This window comes from Schistocerca americana, chromosome 7 (genome assembly GCF_021461395.2).
Source record: "Schistocerca americana isolate TAMUIC-IGC-003095 chromosome 7, iqSchAmer2.1, whole genome shotgun sequence".
In the NCBI taxonomy this organism is placed as follows: Eukaryota; Metazoa; Arthropoda; class Insecta; order Orthoptera; family Acrididae; genus Schistocerca; species Schistocerca americana.
Genome location: NC_060125.1, coordinates 399389742 through 399407902, shown reverse-complemented (window position 1 = coordinate 399407902; position 18161 = coordinate 399389742).

Below are 18161 nucleotides of genomic sequence, written 5' to 3'. Positions count from 1 at the left end.
TTAGAAGTATTTTCTTTTTGCTTCCTTCTGTTACCTAACATCCGATACAATATCCTCCTGTCATCCTTAAGATTCTCTTCTGATTGTTTTATGATTTTTCCAAACACAGCTTCTTAGCCAATGATAAAATTTTCCACGCTTCTCTGGTTATTCGCTTGCATTTGTTTCTGACATGTACTGCTCTGTTTTTTTTTTCCTTGAGCTGTTCTCTCCATGTTTTATTCTTCTGCTTAACTGCTTCTGCAGTTTTCTCATTCCAGCATGCAGTTGCTTTATGTCTGAATTTTGTTGATGTCCTTCCACACGTTCCTTCTGCCTATTTGAACCTCCTCTGTTTTTACTCTGCATCCTTCCTCTCACATTTAGGAACCTGTGTCTTTAACTTCTCCTTGTGTATCTCTTGAGTTTCTCCGGCTTTCAGTTTCCAGCACGTGATTTTTGCTGATCTTCTTTTCCTCCATATGCACATTCTCTGTATTTCCTGTCCCTAATAATAGTTTGTGGTCTCCGTCGAGACTAATGCTTGAAATCACTTTCTCCTCTGTCAGGCATCTTCTAATTTCTTCAGTTATTTTTAAATACTCTATCATGGATCTCTGTTCCACATTCCAACTTTATCGGCTAAACTTTTGATTATCTCCTTTCTTATACCATCATTACCAATTATCCATTAGTTTCCCCGATAAGTGTCTAGTAACACCCCGTCTTCCTCTTTTTCTGATCTTCTCCGTGGCTTTTAGTGACTTTTTCATATCCTCTACTATCAGTCCCAGCTCTAGCATTAAAGTCATAAAGTAGTATTTGATTGATTTATTTATTTCTTGCTACCTCGCCCACTGCGTAACTACGGGACGTGCATCTCCACCATTCTCTGATAATTTTTGTAAATTACTAACCTGTTAAATATATTTTGCAGATTACATCTTAGACAACATGGCCGGAAAACACGGAAAGGCATAAAAAAAAGCCGACCTGTACAAATGCACTTTCGCAGTTGATATAGTTTCACGTGAGCAAGAAAAGAAATGTACGTGTTGCAGTTTTTAGGACCAAAACAGAAAAATAAAATATATCCAGTTTATATGAGATTTATACTGAAATAAATCGAGGCCTACATAGACTCACAGAAATTTTCTCAAATTTTAACGTGTTGTCGTGTAGCCCCAAGACATCAGCGATGTACTAGACAAGATGGGACAGCAATTACAGTTGGATGATGCTGCATCGTATTAGATGTGGTCAGTCGGAATTTGAATGCTGCCCGTACAGCAACTTAAAATTTACGAAATAATCACACGGATTTAAAGACGGAAGAACATTCGTGGGATGCTCTAGGACGAAGTAATTCGGCAAACTGCCGTAACAGACGGCCTTAGCATTAATACCCACGTCTGATCTACAGAAATAGCTTTTAACACAACCAAACTTCTCGAAACCTCCCAGAGTGTGAATATAAAATAGGTAAAGAAGTTTAAAACAATTCTCATTTATTCTTTGGTCTTCCTTGCTCTTATTTTTAAACTATGCATCATGTTTAGATCCCTCGGGATCATCTTCAGATTTGTGTAGCTGATTCCCCAAACCATCGTAATACACTTTGTTCTGAAGATCACTCAAAGAGATCGAAAGAAGTCACGTACACAAAAACTATGCACCTGAGACTGAAGAATAAATGAGAATTGTTTTAAGTATTAATACAGTGGCTTTTGTCCCGCGACGAATATGTCAGTATAGAAAGTAAACATCAGCTGTAGTAGATACTCCTACCGATTTCTGAGGTAAAATACTGTATCTCCTGCGATGCAAATCCATGGCTATTTGACTTCATATTAACACATTGGAGGGAACAGGCATTTAGGTTTTCTTTTTAAATACCAACAGGAAACGCGTTGTTATTTTGACTCTTTTGTAGAGAGACTGGATAACACGTATGAATTTTCCCAGGTCTAGCATCCTATCATGTAGCATAACGTGCAGTCGCTTAATTGAAGCCAGTTGAATGACTTCCCCCACGCCGTGCGCCACTCGGCGTTTGTTATTATTATTGTTATCATTAGCTGCACGCAATTAAAAGGCAATAATATACAACTTGTTCCAGCTGATAATTCAAACTGCGCATGGTGTGACGGATTTATTGTACTGCATTGTACTTGTCAGGTTTACATGTTTACGCATAATAATTTCATTGAGTCAGAACACAATTTACATATTGCTGGTATGTGTTTTATTAACCAAATTGAATAATTCCCTTTTGTACAATATTTAAATCACGGTAATTCCAGTGTAATGTATTAGCCGATCCTTTCCTACATTTCGTAATACGTCAATTTAACCTTTGTTCGTTCCCTTCAATCTAGATGAGTGGAACTATTTAATGTGAATAACACACGGATCCTGAACATTCTGCATTTAATATTGCTCCTTTCGGCAAGTTGTTTGATGAGCGTTTTATTTCAGTAGAATATCTGTCACACACAGTAATTTTCGTACAACGTAGTTCTGAAACCTTCGCAGTGCCGTGTCTTGTGGGCGTCAAAAGTTTTAATACATTGACGTGTAGCAAGGTCCGCATGAAATATACCTTTCAGCGACTAGACTGAATCTTCGTTAAGTGCATAGGGAAAATGTAATATCTTCCTTATAATGTGCCTTACAGTAGGTCTACATCGATGATGTCAACGCACTTCAGTATAGCAGAGCAGGTTTCCTGTTCTTATGGTGTGATGTTCTTGAAGAGGGAAAAATGTTCTGTAATGTGGTCAATATCGATGCAAGATGCTCCCACTTCTACTAAACCTCCAGAGATGACTCAGTTTAGCCGGTGTGTCCTTAGAGGATGGAGTACAGTTTAACTGACGGTGCATTTTCATCGAAGTTTTGCGGATGCGAAGACAATCCGTCCTTGGGATATCGAGTCATCGTCTAGGATTCTTTATACGTGTTTGGCCGAGAAGCTCTCGGAGTTTATGTCACGAGCAGAATCAGCACGAGCGCCATAGGTTTCTGTATAAAGTACAACTCTACTTCCTGCGATTCAAAATCATGAAGCGAGAAGCTATGTTATTCGGAATATTGTTGAAAACGGATGCCATGTGATGTATTCATTTAGTAAACACCATAAACTGATAATATATACACAATAAATAATGATTAACCAAAAACAAACACTTCCTAAAATCGTAATCTTACAACTAGATCGAGAGGCATCCTATCGGAGACTGACTGCCATGGCCCTCTGCCTGTACCTCTTACTTACACTAGTATTTCGTTGCTTAAACATTATTCTTTTATTTATTAAGATAATCGATTTCTGGCGCTCTTATATTGATGCAAGACAATACGTATGACCTGTAGAATTCTCCTAATACCTGCATCGGAAAACGCAACTTTTATTGGCAGATATTTACTCAGCAAGATAACTTTCTTCGCGCGAGTGTCAACTGTGCTTTCCGTACGTACCTCGCTGTCGGCTAACGGGCGTCCTCATGCCACAACGCCGCACACCACTGTCCACGGGCAACGCAATGTGGTCCACCGGCTCCTCCATCCAGCCTAGGAACGGAAATCCCACTCCTGACACTGTGCGATCTGTATTACCTCCATGTTAGAACCACTCTATTTTATGTCATAATCATCACTTTCCTGATGCATTGCAGTACAGGTTCACAATGTCATTAAGCAATATAATACGATCTTGGCGAGTATCAGACCAGATATTTTACTGGATTCACTGAGGATACTATTATCTATAGGAACTTTGCAACACCTGAAGTAAGTAGCGATATGGAGGAGAACTGCCAGGAGATCGTGACTGCTGCACATTCTGGCTGCTGATTCTGAACATTAAGAATGTGACATACCACGCACAATTAGGCGAAGAGATCCATTAATGCTGGTAAGACTGCCAATAGCTACATCCATGATTTATGCTTTTAATATTTTGTGTGCGCCAAGTAGTTCCCTGGTTCTTTTTATAACAGGACTGGTAAGAGGCTGACGAACTATCAGAGTGGGGCATTATCTGGGTGCTTAACTGATCGATAGTATTTCCTAAATGCCACACATAAAATTCTGGATCTTCCAGTGCTCACACCTCGGGTTCTATTGGTGACAAAAAGGTAGAGTGAAGTGTTACAGAGAGCCCTTTGGCTAGGGACAATTTTTATACCGAGCAGAATAGTCATCTTAGTGTCACTATGCTACAGTACCCGGGTCACAGTATGAATATGGCAAATTTCCAATGGAGTAAATAGGTTAGTTCTTTTTGCATTTGATTTGATACATCTTGGGCTTGATGGGAGTTATGTAGGCACCATTAGTTTATGCGGATTCCTCGGAAAACCACAAAAAAATTATCATATATTCGCCGTCACCAGCGGACAAAAACCCATCCGAGGATTCCAACATGGCTAGGCGCAGCAAATGCGTGTAACGGTTACGATATATATCTGAGATCCCAATCTCGAATAACCTCGAAAATTTTCTTGATATCTTTAACCGTTTCCGAGATTAGGAGGTTCAAAGTTACCCCGCTTGTACATGTTACCCCGCTTGTACGTACGTAAAATCCAGTCGAACGCATAATTTACAAAGTGATGTTTCACGAAGAAATATTATGTAAAGTGTCTCTGTTATCATCTGGGAACGCCATATTGTAGTACAGAAACACATACAAAGAAAATTTTTTAACCTAAAATGCAGTATGAAGTGTTATATTATTTTGAGCTATTCTAGTTTACATAAGTGTACTATCTAAATTTTACTGACAAATACATTTCATTCCGTATTATTAACATACGTTGCTACAGCAGGGAAAAGAAGGGAAGCAACGAGAAAATTCTCCAGTTATAGCACAAAAAATTTGAATCTTTTCCTGTTTATTTAAGAGGCTCTGAATGGAGAGTGAGGTATCAGCTACCGCACTCTTCCTTCCTCAGCACTATTAAAATGTTCCCAAGTATTTGGCATGCGAATATATTCGCTGTTTTTTATGCTAAGAAAGAAGACAGTGGCCCTGGGAAAGAGAGGGTAAGGTAATAAATACTGGAAGAAAGTTGACAGTTTTTGTGTTATAGAAAGTACGAAGGAGACAATGACAGTGTGAGAGGAAGAGAGTGACATTGTTGACTGTGACTGTGACAGAACAGTCCTAAGTAATGAGTGATGGAAACATTACCAGGGAGAAGGTGGGTGGAATAAAGAGAGGGAAAAGTTGGCAGTGGGTGAGCGAGAGACAGAGTATATGACGATGAACTAGGAAGAGAGAGATAGTGACAGTAAGAAAATACAGCAGCAGTAGGAGGGAAGAAATGAAATATTTACAGTGATGGAACAATTAACCGCCATAATTGCGTGTACTGGGCCAGGGAGAATCTATACGTAAGCGGCCGGCCGAAGTCGCCGTGCGGTTAAAGGCGCTGCAGTCTGGAACCGCAAGACCGCTACGGTCGCCGGTTCGAATCCTGCTTCGGGCATGGATGTTTGTGATGTCCTTAGGTTGGTTAGGTTTAACTAGTTCTAATTTCTAGGGGACTAATGACCTCATCAGTTGAGTCTCATAGTGCTCAGAACCATTTGAACCATTTTATACGTAAGCGAGCAAATGCATGTTAAACTACCAGCAGAAACAATCTGGTGTGGTCTGCCCTGCAGAGGGTTCATCGGGCCGTACTTCTTTGATAACACTGACACGGGCGACTCGCATTGGAAACGTTGGAAATTATAACTCCTAGTCTTAGTGTTGTGTTTGAAAATGAAAATTATTACTTTCAATTGTTGGTGGGTTGGTTGGGGAAGGAGACCAGACAGCGTGGTCATCGGTCTCATCGGATTAGGGGGGAAAGTCGGCCGTGCCCTTTCAGAGGAACCATCCCGGCATTTGCCTGGAATGATTTAGGGAAATCACGGAAAACCTAAATCAGGATGGCCGGACGCGTGATTGAACCGTCGTCCTCCCGTATTACTTTCAACAGGATGGGGTGCCACCTCACCTTTCACCTGGATATGAGGGCATTTCTCAATCGTACATTCCCTGCCAGATGCATAGTACGAGGAGGGAGTGTGGAGTATCTCGCTCGATCTCCAGATTTAACTCCTCTGGGTTTCTGTCTATGAGGTACTCTCAAGAACCTAGTTTACGCTACGAGACCACATACACTGGATGATCTTAAGAGAGCAAATTAAGCAAGCCTGTGATGTCATTCCGTTGGAAATAATAAAGTTGGCATGTTGCTCAGTCGTAAATCGTTGTCGACGGCGTATTGCAACGGACGGCGTATTGCAATGGACGGCGTATTGCAAAGGACTATAAGGCACCTAACACCACTAAAATTGAAACTTCCTGGCGGATTAAAAACTGTTTGACGGACCGAGACTCGAACTCGGGACATTTGCCTTTCGCGGGCACGTGCTAACCATCTGAACTACCCAGGCACTACTCACGCCCTGTCCTCACAGTTTTACTTCTCCAGTACCTCGTCTCTTACTCGAGGTACTGGCGAAGTACAATTGTGAGTACGGGGCGTGAGTTGTGTTTGGGTAGCTCAGATGGTACAGCACGTGCCCGCGAAAGGCAAAGGTTCCGAGTTCGAGTCTCGGTCCGGCACACAGTTTTCATCTGCCAGGAAGTTTCATATCGGCGCACACTCCGCTGCAGAGTGAAAATCTCGTTCCGGAACCACTAAAATTGTATTTCTAACCCATTTCATTAAAGACACGTTCAGTTTCAAAGATGGTATACAGTATTTTGGGACATCCTTTAGTTGTACGTAGCGTAATGACGGACAACAATAGAATGAGATCGTAACTAATAAAACTTTTAATTAACTGCAGGGAAGAAAACAATTCTTCTGTAAATAAAAGATGATGTCAATAGCAACAAAGAGCACTTTGTATTCTGAAAACGATTTAGATAAATTAACAATTATTATACTTATCACAGACCTCTTAATATGGAAGGTAGGAAGAGCGCGTTTTGCTAGTTCAGCAGTACTACTCGAAAAGGTGGAAATGTCCTCTCTTTTAAGAGACAATTGAAAATTAGAAGTGTATGCATTGTCTTCTTTAATCATCGTCAATACAGATAATAAATCGTGCTTATAATCTGTGTTCTTTTCACTCGATGCAATTCACATGAAAAAATGTCAATGTTTTTCACATATTATAGTAAAATACTAAGTCCTTTTTTCAAATACACTTCAGGGAAAAATACTTTAGGAGACGGCGCAATACGTTTTATCAAAAGAAAAAATTTTCTTGTGTACTGTGTGCAAGCGATACGCGAAATAAATAAATACTATTTTCTGTAGGCATATGGTTTTTAGCAGAGGAGGGTTCCTCAGATGTCCCAGGCGTTAGGCGTCGGCGCCGGAACAGGGTCAGCGGTGGGTGCTGCAAGCGCTAGGAAAGGCCACAGCGTCACAGCAGGGCGCGGCGTGACTGCAGTAACGGCTGCACGCGTGGCCGTAAAGTCCGCCCTCAAAGCTGGAATGCGCCTTTGGCTGCTGGCCACACGAGCCGGCCTGCGCGGCGCCGCCGCAGTCGTATGGGACGCGCGAGGAATGCAGCCGCCATCACAGGCCGGCGGGCGCAGTCTTAACTGGCGGCAACAATGCCACCGGCGAGACAACTGCGAGTCTCGCCGCACGCCTCACGCCAAGGCGTGGGTACTGCAGTGGAACAATTTGCTGACGTCGGCTCGGTGTTGCCCTTTGTATACCTTTAACCGCTTCCCTTCAAGTGGATTACTGTTGTTGCGATTCTGTGTCGATGTAATAGCGTGTCGCCTACATGTTGGCCGACCGGAGTGGCCGAGCGGTTAAAGGCGCTACAGTCTGGAACCGCACGACCGCTACGGTCGCAGGTTCGAATCCTGCCTCGGGCATGGATGTGTGTGATGTCCTTAGGTTAGATAGGTTTAAGTAGTTCTAAGTTCTAGGGGACTTATGACCACAGCAGTTGAGTCCCATAGTGCTCAGAGCCATTTGAACCTACATGTTGGTCATGTGGTGGATACCGTTGATGGAGACGAAGAATCCTTTGTTCTACTACTGCGTCCCGGCACACTGACAACTATATCAGCTGATACTTAAGTGATTAACAGTGCAAGATCACAGGTTAATTAAACGTGAAATAAGCCTCAGCAAACGCGAGTTTCCAGTACCTTAATAACCGATGTAACCTCCAGAAAGTTGGATGCAAACATAAAAACGCGCATTGATTGTGTTGTACAAGAGCCAAATTTCGGTTTGTGGAATGGAGTTCCATGCCTGTTGTACACAGTCTGTCAATGCAGTCAGTTCGATAGTGTCCCATAAGCGATTGACTTGACACAGATCTGATGATCGAAGAGGCCTATACAATTTGTCGACACTCTGTTGAGCATGTTGGGTTACAACAACGGTATGTAGGCGAGCGTTATCCTGTTTCAAACACCCCCCCCCCCCCAGCCCAAATGTTGTTCATACAGGATGATAATTATTGAACTATATGAAGAAAACGTAAATTAATTACAAACTGCGGGGTGCACACACTGTATTCAACATGTAAACGTCACTACAGATATTCGAGTTTAGGTTAAGACATATTCGATATGCTTGCCATCATAGGCGATGATGTAGTGCAGACTAATAGCGAAACTCTGCATGACCCGCCAAAGTGTGGGAACATCGGTCCTATCGACGACCTCCTGAATTGCTGTTTCCAGATCAGCAATGCTTTTGGGGCTATTGCCACACATCTTATCTTTTATATAGCCCCACAAAAAGGTGGCCATACGAGGCCCATTCCAGTGGCCTCCGGGTACCAAAGAGTCAGAATGCGGTCCCCAAAGCGCTCCTCCAGGACAATAAGCACTCTCCTGCTTTAATGGGGTCAGGCTATGTCTTCAATGAACCACATATTTTCGAAATCGGGGTCATTCTGGATAATGAGGATCAAATAGTCTTCTTTGACGTACCGTTCGGTAGTCACTATGCCATCAAGGAATACAGCAGTGATTATTCCGTGACTAGACATTGCGCCAACCACAGTCACCTGTCGAGCTGGAAGAGACTTCTGATCGCGAAATGCGGATTCTCACTAGCCCAAATACGTCAATTTTGCTTACTGACGAACCTATCCAAATGAAAATGGGCTTCTTCACTAAATCAAATCATACTAATTCTCATCGTGCACTGCCTCCAAACCGTGCAGTGTTAACGTCCTAACCGAACTGTTCAGAAGTTATGACGATTCAATTTCTTATGGTTCAATAATTCTCATCATTTTAATTGCAGCACAACGGGTCTTATCATCAGACTGACGCACAATTTGACGGTCAGGGTACGTGTAGGTCCATTGTATCTAGCACGCAGACAGGTTGGGTGAAGGTCCTCGACTGGCATACTTCCAACCAACACGCAGCCAGAAGCAACTCCATCAGAAACCACAACAGACCTACACCGTGCCCTAAAATGAGCTCTCGCTTGACGAGTTCTGTCTGCGAGAATGCAAGTATTAGTGTCGGTCGAGAGCTTGGAGACTGAAGACGTGTCATGCTGCCCTCACGTCGGTTATGGCAGATCTTACCACAGTCAAGGCCAGATTCCATTTATATGGCCACGAGGGATTTAGGTGGCTTAACTACGCTTGAAGATGGACTTCATGGTAAAACTTGCAAGCATAGCGCAAAATCAATTGCAGGGTTAGGCTTGTGAATGTTAGTCCGAGTTTGCAATAATCCCATGTTTCGATTGTCACTTCAAGAAGCCTCCTTATCCTCCAAATACAAATAATTATTCTCCACATCTAAATAATATGTTGTGGTTATTAAAAGTTAATGTAACTTTGAAATTGAAATAACTTGTTAATCTGGCATTGTGATTGTCATTGTCTATTATGGGTTATGATGATTCCAAAGATCTTTAAATACTCTTAATACATGAAATCCCTTCTCACAAGTTATTTGGTAGTTAACAGCACCAAAGCAAACTCCTTTTTATTAAATTCATAATAATAAGCTCTAGGCGCTGCTGCTGCATGCTGCTGCAAATTGCTGTAAACCACATGGAAAAAAAGAAGTCTTCCAAAGAGTTAAGTGAAAAACTTAGGGCCAAAACAGAGACACTGACACACCAGAACATGTTGCACAACCCAGATTCTGTCTCACTTGTAAATTCTTGTTCAAAACGCAATCACATTTCGGTCGCACATACGATACACCAATATCAAAGGTATCGAACGCTCACGACTGTTGCAGCGTGTGTTTAACCAAACTTGAATTTCATCCTCTTAGTGGCGCTACTAGCGCCATCTTAAGCGACTGGCACGAAATTTGAAGAGACAGCATCTGTCAAACGTAGGATAACGACTACCAATTTCCGTTTATGTCGCACGACTTCTGCTTGGTGTCGTGAATTGCATTCTGAAATAATAAATAAATAAAGGTTGCAAATCGGTTAAATGCCGGTAACACAGGGTATTGCAACGGCTTTACAACACGAAGTACGATTTTCGAATCCATGCAGCGTAGAAACTCGTTATTAGGAGTACTTTAATGGCAATAGAAAGAAAGAAATAGTGTTGTGGGCTCTCTATTCTGTACCACAGATCTTCTAAAGAAAGCATGATCAACCTTTCGGGACCTGCGCGCCATGTACTTAACCTTTGAATATCAGTGGCTTTTGCCTGAAACCACCAGTTTATTGATTTTGTTTTGAAGTACCAGTGTGCCTTTAACATGGAACCATTCATGCTGTGACAAGGCAGACATGTAGTGGAGTGGTTCACTGACGTAGTTCTATGAATGAAGTGCATTGTAGCAGCAAATTATAAGCGTTCAAAGCAACAGTTGGTCTGGATTTTTATTATTATTATTATTTTTTTTAAAGTAATCCCACTGACCCACTGAGGATATGGTTGACAGTGAAAGTAAGTATATCTAAAGTTACTGTAAAGTAAATGTGAATATAGAAAGTTTGCCGAAAAAAAATTTTTTCATTTTATTTCAGATTACTTATTAGCTTGGTTGGTTGTTGTTTATCTTTGGATGACTTTGTTAATTTCCTCAACTGCGAGAGAAAACAAATATAACTGCCTGTGTGAATACAACATGAATCTGTCCCTATTTTATAATCTTTCTAAAAACGTACAGACTGATTAAATCCAGATCTTTAGTATTAATGTCTAATTAAACATAGTGTCCTTGCGCTTAATGATCTGCCTATTGATGCCGTTCATGAAATGGTTCCTGTGGGCTGATAATTTTCGTAGCAAACTGATCCTGAGAAGAACATATCTCACATCGTAATGTAACTGCTTGGAAATGCGGTGCTTGCTGCTCTCTGTGCGCCACCTGCAAATTTCTATCTACTGTTGCTGGGAGCTTAGTGCAATGGTACAGACAACAAGTAAACTATTTTATACAAATCACTGATTGGAAAATTCTTTACATAAAAATGACTTGGATCGAGGGTGTGGACAATGTCCTTAGGTGAAATATTCCTTTAACAACCTGTATATTCAGCTGCTGAGAATTCTACCGGCCTGTATGGCCGTGGTCCATGGAACTCTTCAATCCCTGACGTTTCGACCAAAGCTACGTTTGACATCTTCGGAGGTGCTCCTGGTTGTGCTGAGTATTGCCGTCTTGAAAGACGGCAAGACATGGCACAACCAGGAATCTTGCAAGACGGCAAGATTCATCACAACCAGGAGCCCCTCCGAAGATGTCCAAAGTGGCTTTGTACGAAACGTCCAGGATAGAAGAGTTCCATGGACTACGACCATAGAGCGGTTCTAGGCGCTACAGTCTGGAACCGCGCGACTGCTACGGTCGCAGGTTCGAATCCTGCTTCGGGCATGGATGTGTATGATGTTCTTAGGTTAGTTAGGTTTAAGTAGTTCTAAGTTCTAGGGGACTGATGACCACAGCAGTTAAGTCCCATAGTGCTCAGAACAATTTTTGAACCACGGCCATGCAACCCAGAAGAATTCTCGGGAGCTGAAACATACGGTCGTGAAAGCCTTCATTGTATGATTAACTTATACATTATTAACTGTATGAGATTTATGCCAGAATACTCATTAAGATTGACAAAGGGCAATATTGATATCAAACTCTTACTCTCACAGAAGTCAATCAAATTATTGATAAACATAATAAATACCTTATAGTAAAAATTACTTATTCTTTAACGGAAAATCACAATTTCTCTGATATGAATGATTCACTCAACAATGATTCTAACAACTCAAGACTGCAGCGCCAATAAATAAGAACATTACTTTCATTCCTCTTCATACTTTTTCATCCCAAATCACTAACCATATCCTTCTCGTCTGTTTCACAATACTGAAATGCAAATCATTTCACTTAAACACAAATGCACATTACTTTACGCCTACATTGCCACGAGTCCTTCGCTCGGAGTCTGTCTCACCAGTACTCTAACGCTATAACTGCCGCGCTCCTAGTTGCCAAGAAGAGTTATCAAATCAAACAAAAAAATGGCTCTGAGCACTATGGGACTCAACTGCTGAGGTCATTAGTCCCCTAGAACTTAGAACTAGTTAAACCTAACTAACCTAAGGACATCACACACATCCACGCCCGAGGCAGGATTCGAACCTGCGACCGTAGCGGTCTCGCGGTTCCAGACTACAACGCCAGAACCGCGCGGCCACTTCGGCCGGATCAAATCAAACATTTCTCCCAGCTACACAGCTACTCTGACCAAAGACTGCGAGCGAATAACAAACGATTCAATACAGTCGCTTAGCGTTTGAGACATCCAAAGTACGTAAAAATTCCAGAAAAGCAAATAAACTCACAACAGAGTCGTTTCAGTATATATTAATGCTCTTATGAGTGGTTTCCAAATGAAACCACTGGGGCTTTATGTAATTTTGATACAATATTTACTAAATTGTCCGCCCGTTTTTGATTGTTCTTCAGCACTATACTCTCTTTTAGGTGTTAGAAGTTCTCAGAAGCTTACAGGTGTGTGTAGGAAAAATGCGACTTTACTTGCAGATATATCACGTGAAATACTGGGTGCTTGTATGTCCCACTGTCCCAAACTGATACCACCTCCTTAAAATTACTACTTGTTGCCAATTTAATATTGTTTTCATAGCGTACTATAATAATAAAGCTTTATTTTGTGAAAAATTTTGAAATTATATTTTTGTAATGTCCTTGGAACTCAGAAATTTAATGTCACGAGCTGTCGCGTCACGTGACACGGCTGCAGGGCTCACAATGCATTAAGTCAAACCTATAGCGCTCATGACGTCAAAGGTTTATGGGGTAAAATACGGATACGAATGGCACTACGTTCGGCACACGCCTAATCTCCAAATGTTTACATTCATATACGCGTCGTGAACATTGTTTACTTACGATGTGTTAAGAACCTTCGTTACAAGGAATTATATTTCCGAGACACAAATAAATGTAAACATCTGAACGGGAAAAGCAGGCTGTTTTAAATGTCGTCACACAAGAATAAGGAAGGCAACTGGTTGCTGCCAACTCATTATAAATCACGTATAATTACAGTAGCTGTAATATGTCCACTGAGGGGCGGCGGGTTTGAATTATGTTTAAGTTATTGGCTGGTATTAGTTGATTATATTTTGTACTACGCAGTTTTTCTCGCGCGAGCGTGGCAACTAATTTGTGGTCAGCCAGAAAGCGAAGCGAAATATACTGACCTTAGTCTCCAGTCTGCACGGCCACATTCCGGTCCAGCCCAGTGAAAGAAAGGTTAGTATTCTCCTTCTACTCTACAGGAATATGATTTTAAATGAAAGTACAAAGTTCTATTTAAAACTTACATTGAGTAATGTTTCTCACCAACAACACTTGGAAATTCACAATGTTCAATCGAAAGTAAATCTATCTATTCTAACAGCACAACTAGCAGTTAAGAGGCGACCTCTACGGTACGGTCCCACCAGATTGTCTTGTGCCCTGACTAAAAGTACTCAACTGAATGTTCAAAATAAATGTTCCAAATTATTGCTCGCCACAAAAAAGGATTCAAATGGCTCTGAGTACTATGGGACATAGCTTCTGAGGTCATCAGTCCCCTAGAACTTAGATTTACTTAAACCTAACTAACCTAAGAACATCACACACATCCATGCCTGAGGCAGGATTCGAACCTGCGTCCGTAGCGGTCGCGCGGTTCCAGACTGTAGCCACTCCGGCCGGCAATCGCCACATGCCACGCGGATTTGCAATTCTCACGGACGGCACACTAACAGTTACTTTAGCGAATTCTAGGCGATCAGGACGGTGTATATGGCTCTGAGCACTATGGGACATAGGGACGGTGTATAGTCCTCGTGAGTTCACTATCCGTTTTTACCTCAAATAAGCGATCCGTCACAGTCCGGTTCTGACGTCATTCGAAGCAGAGCACGATCCGACGTTTCACAGATGTGGATCTTAGAGTGGCTGAGTGCGAAGTGAACCTGCCTCTCTGGCTGTATTTATATAGGTGCCGGAGCGGACGTCCGAAGGAACATCTTTTGTCTACGGCTTTCTGCATACTGCAGCAGCCTCCGAAAGACCGCTTTCTTCGATAGATAGTCATTAATATCAAAACTATGTATTGATTCGGAAACTTCTTCATTTTTACATGTATTCAGAATAGTTATTTTAAAGCACAGAAAACTTTTCAGCTCGCTTGAATGAAAACTTTGCCTTCTAGAATTTTTATACAGAACTAACGGTAGATCGTTACCGCTGAACCATACCTTTCCTAGAATTTGTATTGGCTGTTGTTAATACCATGATTATCAAATTTGGTACACCTCTATTATTTGCTGGTTTGATCATCAGTGTTAACCATAATTATGAACTCTTAAAATTACAGGTACTTAATCTACTACATATAGGTATATTTTAGTTACAAAATTGGTTTTTACTTAATTACTCAAAAACTATATGAGGTAGCTTAACGTGGTCTCTCGGTTATATGATTTTTAGGGTGAACTGAAGCATAAAACAAAGTCCATTATTTAGCTTTCTTATTTTTCCTAAAAACGTGGATTCCGGTCGTAATTATTGCTTTTTGGTTTTGAAACTTGCCCCACGTTCTTATGAGTTCTAAAGGCACATTCTGACCCAATTTTGGCTTTCTAGCTGTATTATTTAGCGCCACTTCTTTTTTTTTATTAAAACGGCATTTTTACGTAAACTGTTAAGTGTAGGTACACGAAGACTTGATACTTTTTAACATCATTATACTAAACGATACTTTAATAAAGTTTTAAAGGTAAATTTTGTTTTTTAATTTCATACTTAATTGTGACGCAATATTTGCGCGCTACGCGCAGACGAGTTAAGGTGACGTGGTGCTACTAATAGTGAACGGGGGTAAGTGCCGGCACCATCGCTCGGCTCTGTATCTCACACACGATACAGCGCTCGTCTTGCTTCTCCACGACGGACAAGAAATACTTGCTAATGTTAATTCGTGAAAGATTAGTAGAACAAAATACGGCAATGAGATAGGAATACCCAATCCACACCAACTGGGAGAAGTTTAGCTCACGCCCGCATCTCGTGGTCGTGCGGTAGCGTTCTCGCTTCTCACGCCCGGGTTCCCGGGTTCGATTCCCGGCGGGGTCAGGGATTTTCTCTGCCTCGTGATGGCTGGGTGTTATGTGCTGTCCTTAGGTTAGTTAGGTTTAAGTAGTTCTAAGTTCTAGGGGGACTGATGACCATAGCTGTTAAGTCCCATAGTGCTCAGAGCCATTTGAACCATTTTTTTTAGCTCACGGACAGATCGTTCAAGTATTTGAAACATTGACATAAAAATTTTCTGGGTGTGCTACCGCGTCATTTTGTTTCAAACTACTGCTGGTGCAGAAAAACCAATGTTTCGGCCGCGGTTGCAGCGGCATTCTTCTGGGTCCAGAGTAGACCCAGAAGAAGGCCGCTGCAACCGTGGCCGAAACGTTGGTTTTTCTCCACCAGCAGTAGTTTGATACAGTATGACACGGTATCATACCCAGAAAACCTCTATGTCGACTAACTCTGGCCGCGGCAGCTTACGCAATTATACTTGATATGTTGTGTGTTGATACCTACAAACACTGTTAACAAGCAAGGCATAAGTTCTTTCTGTTACATCAATTACATTAAGCTATAATTTCCTTGTTTATTTAATAAAGTTTGAAAGAACAAAGGGCTTAAACATAGCATAATGTATATCGGCTGCATTACACAAAGTCATATGCGGCTAGCAACAGAACGGCGAACTGTCGGACGGGTAATACGCGACTCACACGTACAATACTTAATGTTACTACAGAAAATATTTGGTCGCCATCAGTACTACTCGTCAGTTTTTCTAGCATTGACAATGCGAAATTACTCGCCCTCAGATAATCATTATATTGACGTATTGACAATAACATTGGACGTATGAGGGCTTCTTAACTATCGTGTGGCTTTGGTACCGTTGTACATAACAGACACGAATCGTATGATGTTAGCATTGTCTGACATGGCCGAAGCCACTCAAACTCATGACAGTAAAGCTCACTAAAAATTCTACAGACTGTACGGCCAGTAAGAAAGCAGTACTGACGTAGAGATCCGATTGCCAGTGGGCGGTGTACGCACTAAGTAACGATTTTCTTGATTGAAATCAGGTTGGTTTTATTCAGTATTCCAATACACCGTATTATTCCCCACTTTTTTGGCTACAACACCCTATTTTTCAACATAATCTCCTTTCAATGCGACGGCCTTACGCCGCCTTATTGGGAGGGCCTGGATTCCTGCCTGGTACTAGTCTATGGTCGACGTCGGAGCCAACACCTTACTGCAACAATAACCTCCCCACGATCCACGTAATGCTTCTCGCAGAGTGCATCCTTTACTGGGCGAAACAGATGGAAGTCGGGAGATGTGACATCCGGGCTGCAGTGTGATGAGGAAGAAAAGTGCAATGAATCTTTGTGAGCTGCTCTTGGTTCCGCAAACTTGTGTGAGCCCGTGCTACGTCTTGGAATAGGAAGTTTGTATTTCTGTGACGACGAATACGATGAAGTCGTTTCTTGGAATTCTTTAGGGCAGCACAATACATTTCCGAGTTGATGCTTGCATCACATGGAGGACTTGAAACAAAATTACTGCTTGAGAGTGCCAAAAGGCCGTCGCCATGACTTTACAGGTTGAGGGTACGTCCTAGAACCTTTTATTCGTAGGTGGAGGGGCGCCACTCACAAGGGGAGGCCACGACGTTAGGATCACGGATTTACTTCGATCTCTGTACACCTTTTGTAGGCCCTTAAAGCAGTGCTAGTAGTAAGCTGCACTGACAATTCCGAGAAAATGATAAGAGGAGTTTTAAGCGTCTGTTATATAACTGATGTGTTGGTGAGAAGGTACCTGCCGTGGGAAGTTATTACGATCAAGCGGTACCTGGCATGGTAGCTGCATTCTGTAATAAAAAACTGGGTGAATGGATAAATATGAACTTGAACGGATGGCATGGAACGTCATCCCCGAACGAATGAAACGAAAATAGTGAGTGGAAAAAGAAAGTGGCCAGCGTTCGCGCTGTGCAAGAGGGTCGTGGTGGAGGCGACGGTTCGAGAGCCCCAAACACATATTTCTTTTTTTCGCTGGTCACATTATTAAATTTACATGACATTTGTGAGGTAATATAATGAAAAAAACAACAACGTACATTTTTATGATGTTCTAATGAATTTCATATGTTACTTGACTATTTACTACTTATAATTAAATTTCAAGGATAAGGGATGGGCTTCTACAGCCCAATTCAAACATTCATAAATAATGACGAGTATGAAGTTACTCATAATCAGTAATATAGCAAGGCACAATGTGCCAGACCGGAAGAGTAATGAACAATTACCCGCCGGATGTGCTGTCGACATCACACGACGCAGGATGGTACTTGTCATACTGACATGGAAAACATAAATTGAAACGGCATCTACTACATCGAATGAATGCAGTTTTCCCGCATTTGCAGGGAATGTTCAGAGTTAGTAAGGCAAAACACAAATCGTTGAGATTTTGCAAGCTTTCCCTTTGTTCCGACTGTTTGGATGCAAACCATGCGTAGCGCTACATTTTGGCAGATGTAGTAGTATGGTATTCTGCCTTACAGCAGGTCTTGTCTTGGGTT